The sequence below is a fragment of the Lycorma delicatula genome, chromosome 1 (genome assembly GCF_047948215.1).
Source record: "Lycorma delicatula isolate Av1 chromosome 1, ASM4794821v1, whole genome shotgun sequence".
In the NCBI taxonomy this organism is placed as follows: domain Eukaryota; kingdom Metazoa; phylum Arthropoda; class Insecta; order Hemiptera; family Fulgoridae; genus Lycorma; species Lycorma delicatula.
The window spans coordinates 350,404,875-350,424,115 of NC_134455.1; positions in this window are offsets into that span (position 1 = coordinate 350,404,875).

Sequence of the window (19,241 nt, forward strand, 5' to 3'; positions counted from 1 at the left end):
TTCCAACCAGTATTCAAAAAATACCAAAATAAAATGTAAAGAGTGATTAAAATGAACTTAATGTTTAATTGTATAAATTATTTACTAAAAATTAATTATATTGCACTTCAAGTAATACTGAACCTAAACAACTTTTTACTCAAAATAACTTATTTTTCTTTAATTCTCTTTTTTTAATGAAAAAATTATAATAGGATTAAAATCTGTTTTATAAAGTTATAAACTCACCTTACTACGTGCAAAAACGATAAAGAAAACAATAATGCACATAAATTCAATCGACTTCATTGTTATTCAAAAGTTAATACTCTTCGGCAATAAAAATGTAATTCAGTTAATGCTAATTTAGTTGAGTTACAACTGTACACAAGAACTGTTAACAACGTAATACTGTAATTTTGTATAATAAGAAATAACAACTTTTTTTTTTCATCATTATGACCGCATAGAGGATCACTTTAGTTAGCCCATTATCAAAGTCTCTTTGAAGGGACTGTTCAGGCCTTGCAGTTCTCCCAGTATGTTTTCATATATTTGATCTCTGTGCCTTTTCTGGTGTTGAAAATGTTAGTGTTGTGAGTTTCTTTCTTGTGAATGTGAGGCGAGTGTTTTTGTCCTTAATTTTTTGTTTGATACTATGTAGTCTGTGGTGTCTGCTGGTGTAAGGCCAATTTCCTTGAGTCCTCTCTTATTTCTCTGATCCATCTGGATCCTGTTTTGGTGTTTTTCAAGTTGAGATTCTACTGTACCAGCTGTTTCAGAAGTCTCAAATCTTGTATCCTTATGATGTGTCCAAAGAATTTTAATCTACTCTTATGCATGGTATTTCAGTGACTGGTTATAACTCTTTGAATTTGACTTTGTTGGACACGATCCACCACTGTTTATCTTTCTGATACTTTTGTCGATGCAGGTTTTCCAATTCTTCATTTTATTTTCTGAAGTCTGTTGGTGTTTAATTGTTTGTTCAGGTGGAAGAGTGTTTCTGCTGCATATGTGGCTTCTGGTTTTATAACTGTGTTGTAGCATCTTATTTCTGTGTTTATGAATAGATATGTTTTACTGTGGGTGTACCAGGTCAATTTTTGTGCTTTAGGTAGTTTGTTTGGATTGAGGTTATACTGTTTAGGTTGTTTGTTATTATTTCTCTTAGGTATTTAAATTGGGTTACTATTTTGATTTTATTACTGTATATGTTTACTTCTTTTAATCATGTTGGTTTTTGGGGTGTAATTTCTGTCTTTCAAATGATATTTTAAGGTCAGTTTTATTTGCAATGTTTTGAAGTTCTAATATCTGCGTTTTAGCTTCATTGATGTCATATACTAGCAGTGCCATGTCATCAACGAAACCAAGGCAGTTTGTTTTGATGTTTTGGCAGTATTTTTATTTTTGGGGTTCTTTTTTACCATTTTCAGAGCACAGTTGAATAGTATCAGTAAAAGTCCATCACCTTTGTGCAGTCCTGTTCTAATCTCAAATGGTTTCTGAGAGTTTGCCTCTGAATTTCACTTTTGACGTAGTGTTTGTAAGGGTCAGTCTTATCATATTTATTAATTTGGAATGTAGTTCAAGTTGTCAGAATCTTTAGTACGGATTCTCTGTGGATGCAGATGTATGCCTTCTCGAGTCTACAAATGTGCTGAGAAATTTTAGTTAGGTGTTTTATGTAATATTGTCTGTTAGTAAAAATGCTTTCTTCTTATCTCTAAAAGAACACAGTACTTTTACTGAAAATACTGAAATACTACTCAGTATTTCAGTACTACTACTTCTTATAGTTACTTCTTCAGTAATACTAATAATACTATTCAGTACTCAGTATTTCTTATAGCGTTTCTGATTGCTTTTAAGTGGCAGCGCATCATGTCCAAGTGCTGCCTTCTCTGAACTCTGGTATCGCTTGGTTCAGCCAGTGGAATATTCCTTAAAAGACCTTTCATGGGTGATTGTCAAGGGATCATCTGTGATAGGACTAGGTCCTGAGTTGCAACTCTAGATTTGATCTAGTGTGGTATGAGTTGATAGATGCAGTTTTGAGGTTTGTAGAGTCAGTTCTTCACTGGACAAATTTCACCTATTTGTTCTAGGTATATCCAAGTGCCCCTTGTGAAGGCTTGATCTGACTTGTTAAAGTTGTTATTTTGGAGATTAGTTAAAAATTCTGAACCTGAACATTTTGCCCCAATCTCTTTTTAAATAAGATAAAGATATTATCTGCTCTAATTTTAAAAATTAAATATACTGTATGCTTTTAGAGATAAGAAAACATTTTTAATACTAACAGCAATATTACAAAAAACATCTTAACTAAAATTTCTTATCAATACCCATTATTGATAATAAAACTGATAACATATGCTGGTTTTTCTTGCACTATAAAATGCCAAATAAAGATTAAAAACAGCAATGCATATAGAGATAATTATTAAGAAAGATAATAAAACAACATTCTATCAAATAAACCATTTCAGTACTTTAAAAAATATTGAAATTTAACCAGTAAATGACACTTACTTGCCGATAAAGCTTTTTGTTTCTTCAAAAGTTTATTGTAGAATAATTATGAAGCATTAAATCAAAATCATGTTTTTGTTTTTTCTGCCATATGCCTGTCTCCTCTGTTGCATGTCCATAAAATAGAAACTTACCTCCAGTCAGAACATGCATTTCATCGCATTTTACCTAATTTATCCAAGTAAGGAAAACATTTGCAATTATTAACTGTGAACTTTTATGTACTTAAATATATAAAATCTATCAATTTGTCATAATTTATTTTGTTTACACCCTGTTTTAACTTATTTAAACCTATTTTGCACAGATTAACAAAAAAATTCAAGCAGTTACAGTATTTCATATATACAAGGTGTGTTCAAAAAGTAATGATAATTTGTTTTTTTTGGAAAGAATTGTATTTATTCTAATGTTATCCCCTTCAAAATAGTTCCCATTACATATTATACACTTGTGCCAGCGCTTTTTACAATCCCCAAAACACTTCTGGAACTTGATCTTTGGAATAATGTTTAGCTCATTCAACTATTCATTTTTAATCTCATCTATGCTTGTAAAACGATGGCCCTTTAAGGCTCTCTTTATTTTTTGGAATAGAAAAAAGTCACATGGGGCCATGTCTGGTGAATATGACTGCTGGGGTATCATTATAGTGTCGTTTTTGGCTAAAAATTGATGAACAAGCAATGAAGTGTGAGCAGGCGCATCATTGTGGTGCAAAAGCTATGAATTGATTTGCAACAAATCTGGGAATTTTTTTCAGATTGCTTCATGCAAACAATGTTGAACTTGTAGATAATACTCCTTATTGATCATTTGACCTTGTGAGAAAAACTCATGATGTACTATGCCGTTAAAATTGAAGAATACAGTAAGCACAACCTTCACATTCGACCTTACTTGTCGAGCTTTTTTCCGTCTTGGTGATCCAGAATGCCTCCACTGGGAAAATTGAGCCTTAGTTTCGACATCATGTTCATAAACCCATATTTCATCACCTGTTATGACATGTTTCCATAGTTCTGCATCGTTGTTGACTTCATTTAACGACTCCTGAGCAACTTCCATTCACCGCTGTTTTTGTTCGAAATTCAACAATTTTAGAACAAATTTGGCTGTCACACATTTCATACCCAATATATCTGAAAAATTTCATGGCATGAGCCAATTGATATCCCAACATCATCAGCAACTTCTGTGATTGTGATTCGGCGATCATTCATATCATAGGGAATCCTAAAGAGGATTCCCATAAATTAGTTTGCAGAATCTTCCTTCCCCATACTAGTTCAAAAACATAAAACATATATAGGAAATGCCAGTCTCTTGGGCCAACTTTGACATTACTTATTCTCCAAATAACTTTGGAAAAGCAACTTTATACAGTAGTTTTGTGCAGAAACGTCTGTGCCTTGTGTTGGCTAGTCAAGTTAATTAGGAAGATTTATTTAAATTGCTCTTTATAATGTTGCAATATGATGTAAACTAATAGGGAACATTTGAATAAACTCAATAAAAATATCTGGAAAACAAATAACTGTGTAAATACCAGTAAAACAATAATTAAAAATATATACCAGCTTCCTTCCTATATGAAAACATGTTAAAAACAATATTTTTAAAATCCTAAAACCACAACATTTTAAAACCAGTCTGATTTTAAAATAATTACATCTTTCTATTTTTAAAATAAGTTCACTTTGTGACTAAATTTTCCCACATACAATAATTTCTTTGGAAAAATCATTCCATTATATCTTTTTCTGTTTACAAATGGCTTGCATTTTTCTGTGTCAATTAAGCCTCTTTATGCTAAATTTACACCTTGTGTTATAGATGCCTACAAGCTTGTACTAACAGATATTGCCGCAACAGCAAGATTTCATTTATAAAGAGAATAGAGAGATTTGACTGTATATAATAATATAATTTGTTAAGTACCTACTTTTTTTTAAACAAACTAGAAAAACTGTTTTTGTTTTTTAATTTAGTCTTGTATACTTTTTTAAGCCAATAGTTCAGACAAAATGAAAACAGCATGAAAAATAAAAAAAATATAGTAATTTATAATTATCAGATTAAAATCATCAGTAACTAAAAAAGCTCAGTTTTAAATAATCTGCATTGCCAACTGTGTTGAACAAAAAAATCTCAAACTTGTGCCATTCATTATAGACAGATTTAAGAATTTATTTACTAATTTAAATTTATTTACTATTTAAGAATTTATTTAAACTATTGTTTTTTTTCTAAATATTCATGATTGGATCTTTGGTTTAATGTTAAAATAATTTTTGCTACTTCAGTATTAATGTATGTCTCCTATTGTTTTATCAAACATACCTTATTCTGGCAGCATAAACAGTCAGCATCATTTAAGATGTCTTAGAAAACCATGGCATTTTTAACTCTGATGAAACATCACATAAATTCACGCAAATAACTGTTGAATATTTCCTGATGGATGTTATATTTTTTTGTTTTTTATCTTCATCAAAAGCCACATCTACTCCATGTTCTGAAAATTTGCTTACGTTTCCAGATCTACAAAGTTCAGGTTATTGTTATTAATTTGGTGGTTCAATTTTATGTTATTACTGATTGCTTTATATGCCTTCTATAAATCTGTGATAATAATGGAATTCAGTCTTGCATACTGTTCATAAAAATGGCAGTAAAATTTCAGAACAGTTCTGTATAATTAGAAACATTTTTGTTTTTGGAAATCTTGCTCTTGTGGAAGAACACACTCTTAATTGTTTTACGTCCTGTTAAACAGATTTTCATCAGTTTCCACTTCATTCTGATTGCTACCCGATTTTCTTATGAACCAAGACAAACTTCTAAACTTAACAACTCTGTTCAAGAGTGTTACTGGCATCAATTTTTAACTCATGTTTACAAAATTGCAACTTCACCGATAAATGGATTTCATAATGTGAAATATATAATCAGTTGTTAAAGAAGCGTGTGTCCAGTTGACCCCTGCAATTTATTTGCATTACCAAAAACTTTTATTATTATGACAACTTATATTATCGCAGTCGCCATACTTTCTTATGGTATAAATGAATCCTCTGTATTGGAAAAAGTCACCAGTATTTTTCTCAATAAGACATTTAGAAATCAGTTGATCTTAATTAAACACAACTATTCAACTGAACAGTGTGCATACATGAATAAATAGTAGTCGTAAGAAATGTATAAACAACAGATTATCTATTTCCTAGTACAATGTTATCTAATTAAATTCTTATGTTTTGAATTTAGTTGATGAAGTAAACTGCAACCACAAGCCATTAAATCAGCTGCAACAAACACAAAGAGCAGCAGTACAACAATCCCAAAGTACCAAAAATTTATTTAATTTTATGAAAGTAATGGTTTCTTGTATGTTTTTTTTTTGTTTTTAAGAAAAATTGACTTGTGTAATTTTTTCATTATCAAACTTTACAGTATGATAGTAGCTAAATAATAAAAATGTAGATTATTTTGATCTCGCTCTGTATATGTGCCAAGAAGTTTCTGAAAATTTGTTTTCCAACTTCCCCTCCCATTAAATAGATAATGTTATACGAATATTAAAAAAAATTAATATTTTTTTAATACAAGAAATGTATGCAGTGAAATCAGTATATTTTATTTAACTACCTACTTCACTGCATTGTTCTAAACTCTAAGTGCTTTTGCTCATGTATACATTTGTTCCTATTAGTGCAATGTCTTAATAATTGTTATTTCTGTTGTTAGTTTTTACTATTATTAGTAGTTAATTATATACTACTACTGATTATTGTGACTGTATATATATATATATATATATATATATATATATATATAATAAACGATATTTGTGCCAATTTTTTTTTTTTAATTTATTGAAATATCAAAATATTTATATTAGTAGTTAATATCATTTACTGTTTCATTAAAATGAAATATTTACATATATTATAATCTACCTCATGTAAAGCTAATAAATAAATTTAAAAAAGAATGTGTAAACGAGTTTTACTAAATTTCATACTTAATGTTGGTCTACTGTAATAGCTGTATGCTGAGCATTCATGTTTTATTTATGATGTCATATCGTAAGATTAAGTTTAAATGAATGCACTTCAAGAAAGACATTTAATAATAATGCTATCATTCCAAGAAGAAAAAAGTTGCGATCCAATGTATCAGTTAACTGCTAGGGAAGAAATTTCCAAACATATGCTACTTGATCTTAGACAAATTAAAAGATAGCCAACATTTTCAGTCATGTAAAATGTAATAATTTCAGGTATTCTATAATTTTATTCATTTACATTATAGAAATATTGTGGCCACTATTAATTTGATTGTTAGTATAATAGGAACACAGTGGTGTAGAAAATGGAACTATTTAGAGTTTTGAAAATACCAGAATGATGATGGGTGGCTGAGATGTAATGCACAGTTGTTTATAACTTGCAAATGAAACAGAAAATGACATAAAGTACATTTTATTATCTACAAAAACTTACATTTATTTTTTCATGGAGTCACCATTTACAGCTGTACATTTCTTCCAACTGTGAACCAGTTTTTTCATTCCATCAATGTCGAATACTGTGTCTTTTCTTAATCCATGACCTCACTGCATCTTTCAGTTACCTTTGGGATGGATGAGACCAGCTTTTGTTGTCTTATTTTCCCCGTCTCAGCGGGCAGCCGCATCACCCAGCTTTCAACCCAGTTCTTCAGAATCCTAATTTGAGGAAGTATGAGGACCGTCCACATTGTATTGCGCCTGTGGGTGTCTGTACACGACGTCTGCTGCAGCGTATGAGTGTTGACACTCCCTCGTTCTTTCCATCACGTCCTTGCTCAAACTCCCCGTGGAGAATAAACCATGTAAATTTTACGTTTGATCTTACAACGTACGATAAACGTTCCATGCCACCTACTGTTTTCCGGCAGATATTTCAGTTTCTCCTCGCCAAGTTGAACCTAGGCGTGGTGGTATACACTGATGGGTCGAAGCATGACGGTAATGTTGGTGGTGCTTTTGTTGTCAATGAACAGACTTATATGTTTGGCTTACCCGGTGTTACGAGTGTGTTCACCGCAGAACTACTCGCTGTGGATAGGGCTCTAAGTATTGTTGGCCCTAAATGTAGGAGCATTCTTATTTGCAGTGACTCGTACAGTGCTCTCCAGGCGTTGGAAAACCTTTATTCCAGACATCCTGTCATCATTGACATTTATGATAAAATCGCTGAGTTAGGTAAACGCAACAGGGAGGCAGGTTTTTGCGGGATCCCTAGCCACGTTGGAATTCTAGGTAACGAAAGAGCAGATTCTGCTGCCAAGGAAGCGTGTATTCAGCCTCCTTTCACCACCCGAGTTACTACCTTTGATTTTATCAATCATATAAAACAATCACTGCGAGCGAGGTGGCAAAGTGACTGGACGACTACCGTCGATAATAAACTCCAACGGATTAAGGATTCAGTGTTGCCATGGGGCTCCTCTTGCAGAAACTCTAGTCGTGAGGAAGTAGTTCTCTGCCAGTTACGGTTGGGACTTATGAGGCTCACACATGAATACCTAATGTCAGGAGAAAACCCACCCCTGTGCACACGATGCAACTGCCGCATGACTGTGCACCACATTCTCATGGACTGCGTATGTTATATGGCGTTGCGTCGTCAGTTTAATATACCCAGGAACATCCGTGATATCTTGTGCAACGATAGCGGGGTTTTGGAACGGGTGTTTCTTTTTTTGCATAGTACTGGGTTACTGCAAAGGATTTAATATGCTCATATATGTTTTTCTGTAAGAAAAGTTTTTTTAATAATTTTAACCTTTATTTTCAATTTGATTTTTTGGTTCTATGTATTTATTTTTACTATCCGGGGAGGGGATTTTTGCACAACCCATCGGAGTTAGGTAAGTTTTATATACTTTCTTTAATCTATTATTTTAACTTTTATATTTTATCAACTTTGTCTATGGTATTGGTTTTGAGTTTTATTTTCCTTCTTGGCTTGTTTTAGTAAATTTTTATTATATGATTAATATTACGTTTACACCTTGTATAGTTTATTGTTTCGGAGTTATTTTACCCTTTTACTAATATCTACCGGGCGATGATAACGCCCGGGGGGTTTTTCGCCCACAGACAACAAAAAAAAAAAATCTTTCAGTTCATTGCCTGTGATGAAATGAATACCCTTAATATCCCTCTTTAATTGCAGAATATAGTGGAAGTTGCAGGGCACCAAATCTGGTGAGTATGGAGGGTGTGTAATAGCTTCAAATTTCAAGTTCACAAGAGTTTTGGCAGTTGCATGTGATGAGTGACCTAACATATTTTGTTGCAGAATTATTGGCTCAGTGGATTGTCAAACATTTCTCAAAGTGTTTAAACATTTCTATGTCATCCTTCTTCCCTTTATCCAACTCCAATTTGGATAGGGCCACTCAAAAACAACCTCCATATTTCTGTATATATTACATAGAATTTACAGTCGACCCTTTTTCCAAACACATTATGTGTTTGGAATTCCAGAACACTGTCAAGAGAATTTTTTTTAAAGGGTTGTGTTTTGAATTTTTTTATTGTGGCAAATCGTAGGTCCAGTATTTTATGGTACCATTTTTTTTCTTTGTGGCAATGCACCCAAGTTTCAGCTCCTATCACAATATTGAGAAGGAAGTCATCATGATAACATTTTAGAAGCTGTTACAACATTCCTTTTGTTATTTTTTCTTCTTTAATGTAAGTGTGTCACCCCTCTCACTGTGAACAAATTTTACAATAGCCATATTGTGCAATAATATGAACATTATTAATAAAAGCATCATCCTCAGTATTCACTTTACCTGCTTCTGATTCACAAAATTTTATTGTCCACCTTTCACAGTAATTCAATCAACAGTTTTATCACTATAAACAGCTCTTGGACATAGATGAATGTCTCTAGTATTCACTTTTTTCATTGTTAAAAATGTAATTATGCATATTGTTTTAAGTATGTGACATAGCAAGTGTATTTGTGTATTATCATTTGCTGTATTAAGTGCCACATAATTCAGCAGGTGATATTATCAAAACAAGTCATAGAAAAAATTTAATTGCATGATTAGTTTTATCAGTCTTTTCTTTGTAAAATGTATAAAACGCTTGTGTCATATTTAATTTAATTTTAATTTTTTTCTCTGAATAGTTCACCTTGGAACACAGTAGATTATTTATTTATGGTTATTTCTTGTTTTCTATTTTTCTATCTGCTCAGTAACTCTTCATTCTTTCTGATATCTCTTACCTTCGTTCTTCAGAAAGTTCAGCTGTGGTGTTCTTGGGTTTTGGCGCTTCTTGGAATATTTTATTTTCATCTTTTAGTATTCTTTAAAATTTTTCTTTCTCTTATAATTTCTTAAGTTATCTTCAGTTATTTTAGGTCTTCTTGGACTTGTGTGAACCATTCACCTTTAGTTTTTTTTTTACTTTGAAAGAAACCAAAAATCTGTTTAGTCAATCTATGGTTATTCATTCTAAATAAATGGGAGTAAAATACAATTTGTCTCTTTCCTTATTGTGTGTGACAGTTTTTTGTTTTAGTTTCAAATTTGTTATTTGTAATTAATTTTTCCTGATTATTTTGAAATTAAGGACCTACTAGTACCTAGTTGCAACAAAGGTCTGATACACCTTTGTTGCACAGTCTTGGGGTTTCTGCTGCATTGAGTGCTTCCAGCTTTATCACAGTTTTTTAGTGTCAAAATTTTGAGTTCCATGACAAAGACTGTTTCTTCAAGATATTTAAAATTATCCACTTTCTCTATTTTTTTAAAATTATTTATACTAAGGATATTTGGGCAGTTTTTATCATTAGTCCAAATTTTAATTTTCTCAAACATGATTTTTAATCCCATTTTAGTAGCTTGTTTTTTTAATTCTTTAATTTGTTGTTCAGCTTCTTTCCAGTTTTTAGCTGATAATGCCATATCATCAGCGAAAGCTTAACAGTTAATCTTTATTTTATTTTTCTTATCATGAAAATAGGAAAAAACATCATTTTCAGAAAAGTAAAATTTAGACACTATAGGACATAACCAATATCCGTATGATTGACAGTTCATGGAAGTAAATGTATTGGCATATATGTTGCTGTAGGAACTGAAAGCGTGTGTACTAGCATTTTATATGCATTGGCCTATGTTACAAGCAAACTAAGATCATTATTACTTTCTATTATTTTTTTGTGTTATGGTAATGTATAAAAAACAGCTTTCATAAACTTGCTGTAACATGTAATTGTTGAGTTTTATTCTAAATTATTTATTGATGTTTTGATCTAGGCCTGCTTCCTGTTGTATAACAATTAATAATAGTAGAATCATACATGACAAACGTGGTGTTTATGAATTGTTGTAAACGCAGAGCAGGCAATTCTAAGAATTTCATTTACTTATTTTTAATCTATTCTAATTATTGAGCTGTAAAGAATCATATGTTGCACATCGCTTGTAATTATGTTCTAGAAGTGGTTATTATAGAAACATTTACTACAGTGTATATTTTACTTAATGAAGTGAATAGTTGTCAGTGATGATGTATATTTAACTGTTTATTAAATATACAGATCCAAAATTTAAGAGGCTATCTTGTATAAAAATTTTACAGATTGATACAATAGTTGTTTAATAGCTGGCGATCAAAGTTAAGCACACGACAAAATATTCAAAAATGGTATCTTTTTTGAGTCTCACAACAAAAACATATCTTAAAAAATGAATAATCTAAATTTTGATCCGACTTCAGATGGATATTTAGTTTTTTATAAGACTTCAAACTCGAGTGCATATAATTTTTGTGTTGATAGTAATGATGATTTAAGTTCGATTGTACTTAAAGAAACTCCATCGTCTAAAGCAACAGAACTGGTGCCTTCATGTACATGAATGGCTTACCTGAAAAGTACAACATGCACATATATGTAAAAATATTTACTAGAGCCTATATAAGTTAAGAACATTGTTCTCATTTAATAACGACCAGATTAAGTTTTGTGAATGCTTCCTTATTTCCATTCTATTATTATGCTGCAGCAGCACATACAGATATAGGAAGTATACATTTACTACCTCTCCAAAAATAGCACAAAAATTCTGCATGATTTTATTCATAGTTTGCTCTTAAACCACAATAGAAAACTTATGAAATTGTTGAAAAATAAATATATATATATATATATATATATATATATACACAATTCAGAACAGAGTTAATAAATAGGTTGCAAAACATAGAGTGCCAACCTTCAATAAATTTTTTTATTCCATTTTAAAAATAAATAAAGTTGGTTATGAATGAATTGCAAGATTTAATACTATGATAAATCAAGAAATTTTATAATGAAACATTAAAAAAATAATGTTGAATAATTTTATGAAAAGTTTTTTTTTTTATATTTAGAAAATTACATATTTTAACTTGTTTTTTGTATTTATGATTGTGCAATTGTTGCTAAATTTATGATCACTTATTTTTTTTAAATATCAATATCCATTTTTACCTAACCAGACTACAATTTATTTTCATATAACACAACACAATCCTTCAGATTACAAGAATGGACATTATTTTGTTTCCATTGACATTTTTAATAATTTACCAAACAGTTTGAAAGATCTTCCCTTGAATTTATTTAAAGTAAATTAAAATATTTTCTTTTATAGGAACAGTATTACTGTGTTGATGAATTTTTTAATAATATTAATTTTAAAAAACTCATGATTTGTCTGCATGCTGTTCAATGTATATGTTACGATAAAAGCCCAAATACCGGTAAATCTAAAGTTTTACCAGTAAATTCTAGCATTTACCAAGTCACTTGGTAAAAGCCCGAAAAAATCTGGAAAACACGTTTATTTCAGACTTCTACCAATTAGTTCTGGTCATTATTGACATTTACCATAGACTGTTGGTAAAAGTTGACAATTCTGTAATGAAATCACTTTTTAAAGGATAAAGCCTGTAGAATACAATTACCGTTAAGAATAATTGATTAACTTTTTTGTGTAAAAATTATTCTTAATAATATTAAATAAAATTCAATCACATTTTCTTAGCAGCATGTTTTTTTAATCATGGTGTTTTGTAAAAGGAAAGACGAATTTTACGATAAACAGAAAACTGGAAGGCTATATTTAAAAAAACAGAATTTTTAGTTAAATTTTTTAGGTTTTTTATATCTTTCCTTAAGTTTTAGAATGGTTTGAACGAACAAACTGACTATTTAATGAAAAACGTTCAGTTGGGATTCAAAACTTTTTTCTCGCAGCAAAAATTGAAAATAAATTGGGTTAAAAAACAATCCGGGTGTTAGACCCAGACTATGTATTTAAGAGTTAACTATTAATTGATTATTCTCACGTTTGAAAATGATTAAATTTAATGCAATTTTTGAACTGAAATCCCGAAATTGAAAAGAGCATTTTTCAATTCATGCTCTTTCCTATTTAGAAGTGATTTCGTTACAGAATTGTCAACTTTTACCAAAATATTATGGTAATTGTCAACAACGACCAAAACGATTTGGTAAAAGTCTGAATTAAATGTGTTTTCAAGATTTTTTTCGGACTTTTACCAAGTAACTTGGTAAATGTGAGAATTTACCGGTAAAACTTAAGCTTTACCGGTATTCGGAGTTTTACCGTAACATATATATAAAGATGTGCTCAAAATAATTTTCAATAGGATCTTCTGAGTCATGAACTATTCTGTAGTAATTTTTTATATTTACTATATTTACCTTAACGTTATTTAATGTGTTAAAAATAAAAAAATAGATTGTTATATTTTTTATATTATAATTTATATTGTTTTAATAAAAGATGTATGATACTGATTTTCGTAAACATGATAAATATTGCCAGTTTTTGGCGTTTTTACATGAAAAGACAAGAAGCCATTCACCAAGTAACATTTTAATCGGGCTGTGTTTATAGCCAGAACAATTGGCTTTGGTCTTTGAATTATCCCTATGAGATCTATTAATGACCATTACATGATGAAAGAATTGGATTTTGATATATTTCATAAGCAAACCATTCAACATTTATCCTTTCATGACCACCCAAATGAGAAAGAAATTACTGGAGTGTACTTTCAATGAGATTAAGCAGTGGCACACTGCTAATATTTTGCTAAATTTGCTGTTGAAGTTTTCAGGAATAGGTTCATTTTAAAGCACATTTGGCTACCAAGGTTCTGAGATCTTATACCTACAAATTTTAATTTATGGGGACCAATAAAAGGATCTATTTTCAAGAACAATCCTTATATCCTGGATGAATAGAAAAGTAATAGAACTGAATTTGTAAACCGTATCTCTCGTTTGGTGCTTCAGTCTGTATTTTCAAACATGCTCAATATATTGACACACGTTTAGTATATTTTCATTATATTAGAAAAGCGTGTTATATTTTAAATTGTTTTTTTTTATATCGTCTTATATGTTTTTATTTATGAATATGTTTGTATTTAATTATGTAAATGATTTCTATGAAAATTGTAATTATACTTTTTTTTTTATATTTGCAATATAAATAATATTCTGAGTTATTAATTAATACATTGTTTATTTTTAAATATTCATCCATCCACTATTACCATTTAAAAACTACATTGAAAAAAAAAAATATATATATATAAATGTTCACCCGTTATATGTTCTTGCAGTTCATACACCAGTGGTGAGTTATTTAATAATATGCTGTACTTTATGCTGTGAATAGTTTACGCATGATTATTGGAGTTCTTGTAATCAAAGATAAATTTTGCAGTAATTAATAATAATCGCACGTATCATTTTTTTTTTTTTTACATTTACATAAGTTTAGTTATAGGTAATATTTCTAATGTTCTATTTTTTGTGATTTTTTAATTGAAAGATTACATTATATTTTCAAATATATTTCAGTAGATATTTTTTGAATTAGTATCCGGTTGAACAACAAATTGAAATGGTTTTTTTTGTCAATTAACAGGTATCCCAAATTGAAATTTTCACCAGTGTCTACAAACATTTAATTTATTATATTTATAAATAAACTAGCCAGCCTGTCTAGCAGAACCTGGACCCTTGGGGCTTAGGTCAGCCCAGGCAAATCCCAGAGTTAACGCGGCTCCTCAAGGCCAAGAGGTCTACCCCATGACTAAAGTGCTCGCTTCGCTAGCTATTTCCCATTTGCCAGGGGGATTGGCGATCTGGACATCTGATGAGCTTGCTTTGGTCAACATTCCCGTCTATCCAGAGGACTCCACCTCCGCACTGTATATTATCCTCACGGTTGTGAGAATAATACTGATAAATAGTAATTATAGTATTCAGGCTTTATTGTGACCTGAAAAAGAAACTAAATTAGAAAAGATAGAATAATAGTAACTGTGGTAACTAAAGCACATACACCATTGATGATGAAAAATGCCCCTGTGTGCAAAAATGAGCCTTCAACCTAACAAATACCCTGTTTGAATTTTTAAAATCAGCTATTGTTTGCAGAGATATAAAAGCACCTCTCCTCCACCAACGGGAAGTCTTACTCTTTAAGACTTTGGGGGTTGGCATCCCCATGGCCCTAGCCTCTGCAGCTCATCTTCTGACTACACCCAGAGCTGCAGAACACTTTATACTATACACACACACACACTACACCAAGAACTCCACAAAAATTACAACATATATCCTTACACAACTAAACAACATCATACTCTGTTTCTTCTTACATTTACACTTGGTGATGTTGCAACGTCTTACAAAAAGGACCGTAACTCAAGGTGGAAACTATAGTGCTGATAGGTGTATGGCTGGCTCTACGTAGTTAATCTCGAACGATGTCCTCTGGACACCTGAGCGAACCCAGTTGTATTTAGCTCTAGCTTCAGTACGCGTGCGCTCTGCTGAAGTGGTCCGTTATATTGCCGGTACTCGTGAGACCAAAGTTTCAAGTCCAAAAAACAAATTCTACGATGGTTGGTGGTCCATCTGAAAAAACCACCAATACATGACTTATGAAAAGACCTCGATTGGCTTTGTCCGATGACGATAACTGTCCCGAGGTAAATAATTTAAATGGTGACAGATCACCTTTACAGTACGTAAATGTCAGATTTGTAGTTTTATGCAATTATCAGGAAGGTGGCATATCCTTCATAAGGTGTCACCTTTCCTGATCGATAAAGCAGTAACTGGTTCAAGCGGTTCCTCCAAGAACAAAAGAAAATTGAAGATGTTAGACTGTTGATGCGCGCATATGAACCATTAATAATGTCCTTCCAAGAAACGTATTTATTACAGCAAGATGAGGTAACACTCAGAGGCTATACATGTGAGAGATGCAACTGTCTTGTAGATAGTAGAGAGAGTGGTGGTGTTGCTATTTTCACGCGGGACGAGGTGTCGACTACAAGGCTACAACTAACCTCATTCCTGTTGCTGTAAAAATCTCAGTCCCCTATAAATTGCATATCTGCAATTTGTATCTGTCACCGAATTCTGAGTTCAGTGCTCTATAACTATCAAATCTCTTCACGCAAATCCATTGCCGTCGTTAATAGTAGGAGACTTCAATGCCCACCATATTTCCTGGGGCTCATCTTTCAGCTCCTCTCAAGGAAATATGATAAACAGAGCGCGTCTTGGATCTTTGTCTTCTGAATGATGGGTCATACACATTTATGTCTTCATCATTTGGTACACTGTCAAACATCGATCTCTCCTTATGCTCACCAGATTTACTCCCTCGTTTTAATTGGTCTGCTTGTGACGACCTTCACGACAGTGACCGCATGCCAATTACTATAGCTTTTGGTGTCGACGGCAAAGTGAATAAAAGACCACGTAGATGAGTTGTTGAAAAGGCAGATTGGAACAGTTACCAAAAAGCCTTTTCATGACGGTGTAGACGCCTTTAATAAACTTATCTCTCGTATGTCCCTGATAGTTGACAATGCTAATAGATCTATCCCACAAAGATCGGGAAACCCAAGACGTCCTTCCGTTCCTTGGTGGAATGCTGATTGTCAAAACACTATTAGCAATCGACGACAAACATTGCACAATGTTAACCGCCGGTCTACAAATGAACACCTAGATTTGTACCGTAAGGCTAGAGCGGTTTGTCGTTGGGTATTCTTAAACGCTAAGAGGAAGTCATGGAGAAATTACGTGAACAACATCTCACGCACTACTCCCACGTCTACTGTGTGGAAAAAGATCCGTTCAATCTACGGATCACCAAGACAATCCATTCTCGAAATCATTCATGAAGGAGAACTTACATCGCCTTCTACAGTGGCAAGTATTTTGACAGATTGTTTCCGTTCGGTTTCCCTTACATAATCATACAGTACTGAATTTCAGAGGTACAAATTACAGATTGAAGTATTATTGTTAAACGCTGGTGATTCGGTCGGTGAATTAAGCGCAGCATTTTTCATTCAACGAGTTGTCACACGAACTTAAAACCTCACGTGACTTCTCCCCTGGACCTGACAACATTCGTCTTAGTATGCTGTCACACCTTCCTAATTCGGTGCTACAACACCTATTGTGTATTTAAAATAGTCTGTTCTCCTCACAAGGTTTCCCTTCGGTCTGGTTAGAAGCAATTGTCGTACCAGCACTTAAACCTGGTAACGGTAAGCAACCCCTCAAGCTACCGCCCTATCTCTTTGACAAGCGTTTTATGGAAAGAATGGTGAACCGCAAGCTCACGTGGTATTTACAGAGACATAGTCATCTATGTCTAGAACAATGCGGTTTCCGCCAAGGACGTTATACCATTGACCACTTAGTGTCACTAGAAGCAGCTATTCAAAACGCTTTCTTATTCCGCCAACGCCCCGTCGCTATTTTCCTTGATATCAAGAAAGTTTACGACACGGCCTGGCGACGTGGTATTCTTAACAGCCTTAAAGAATGGGGAGTTAAGGACTGTATTCTTACATTAATCAGGGGATTCTTAAATGACCGAACTTTCCGTGTTCGTGTGGGAGATTCCTTATCGGGTAGCGTTACCTTGGAGAATAGAGTACCTCAAGAAAGTGTATTAAGTGCCACCTTGTTTGCTATAGCTATCAACAATATTACTTTTTCCTGTTTAGCCTCCGGTAATTACCTTTTAGATAATACTTTTAGAGGATAAATCAACAGTATTACTGAATGTGTGCAACCACCTGTTTCATATTTGTTATTTGTTGATGATTTTTCTATATATATATTACGTCCCGTTTAACAGCCACAGCAGAAAGACTACTACAGAACACAATATCTCGCCTTGAAGCTTGGTCCAAGGTTACCGGCTTCACTTGGAATGTAAAGTCTTCTCGGCTGCGGGATCCTTTCATTACGCAAATGTTTCTCAACGGTGAGCTACTTACTATCTCTCCCGACATTAGATTTTTAGGTTTATTTTTTGATAGCTGCCTTACTTGGGTCAAACACATCGAAGAACTAAAAACAAAATGTTCCAAACTGCTAGATATGCTACGAGTTCTTAGCAACACCAGTTAGGGAGCCGACAAGTCATGTATTTCGCGATTTTATTATTCCTTAGTTCGTTCCCGTTTAGATTACGGTTGTATCGCCTACTCTTCAGCGCGTAATACCGCGTTGAAGATGTTAAATGTTGTACATCACGTTTCTCTCCGTCTTGCTACAGGGGCTTTTAGATCAAGCCCTGTCACCAGCATACTTGTTGAGTGCGGTGAACCATCATTTTGGAATAGACGTGACCAACTTTCACCATCTTACTTTGCCCGTCTTAAAGGGCAACCGAATCACTCTGCTTTTACTGCAGTTCTTGCGAATCCTAATTTACAAAGCTATGAAGATCATCCACGTTTCACTGCACCTATGGGTGTATCCGGCGGTTACTACAGCTTTTAAATAGACCTACCTCTTATTTTTCCAACGTATCTCTTCATATCCTCCGTGGAGAATCAACCTCATAAATTTTATTTTTGATCTTACCATATACAGGAAACAATCAACACCACCACCTATCGTTTTTCAGCAAAATTTACCGTGTTTCACCGTAAAATAAACTCCAAAATAAACCCAGACGCAATGGTATACACAGATGGATCGAAACAGAATGATACTGTTGGATGTGCATTTATTCTTAATAGCAGAATCTATATGTTTGGTTTACCAAATATTATACATATATTTACTGGAGAACTGTACGCCATCAATAAGACTTTGAATATCGTTAACCCAAAATACTGTCATATATATATATATATATATATATATATATATATATATATATATATATATATGTAGCGACTCGTTTAGTGCACTCCAAGCTTTGGAAGAGTTTTACTCTAGACATCCGTTGGTCGCCGAAATCTATAACGCAATCGCTGAGTTGAACTATCGTAACCCACAAGTGAGTTTCTGCTGGATCCCTTTCCACGTAGGAATTGTGGGCAATGAATGCGCAGATACCGCTGCTAAAGACGCATGTAGTCAACCTTCTTTTACCAATCGTGTAGATTGGTAAATTGATATCGGACAGATATTTAATGTCAAAAGTAAATACACCAACATGCGAACGATACAACTGCCGCTTGACTGTGCGCCACATTCTTGTGGACTGCATTTGTTATGCGGCCTTGCGTCGTAAATTTAGATTGCCCAGGAACATTCGTCAAATCCTGGGCAATGTTAAAGAAGTTT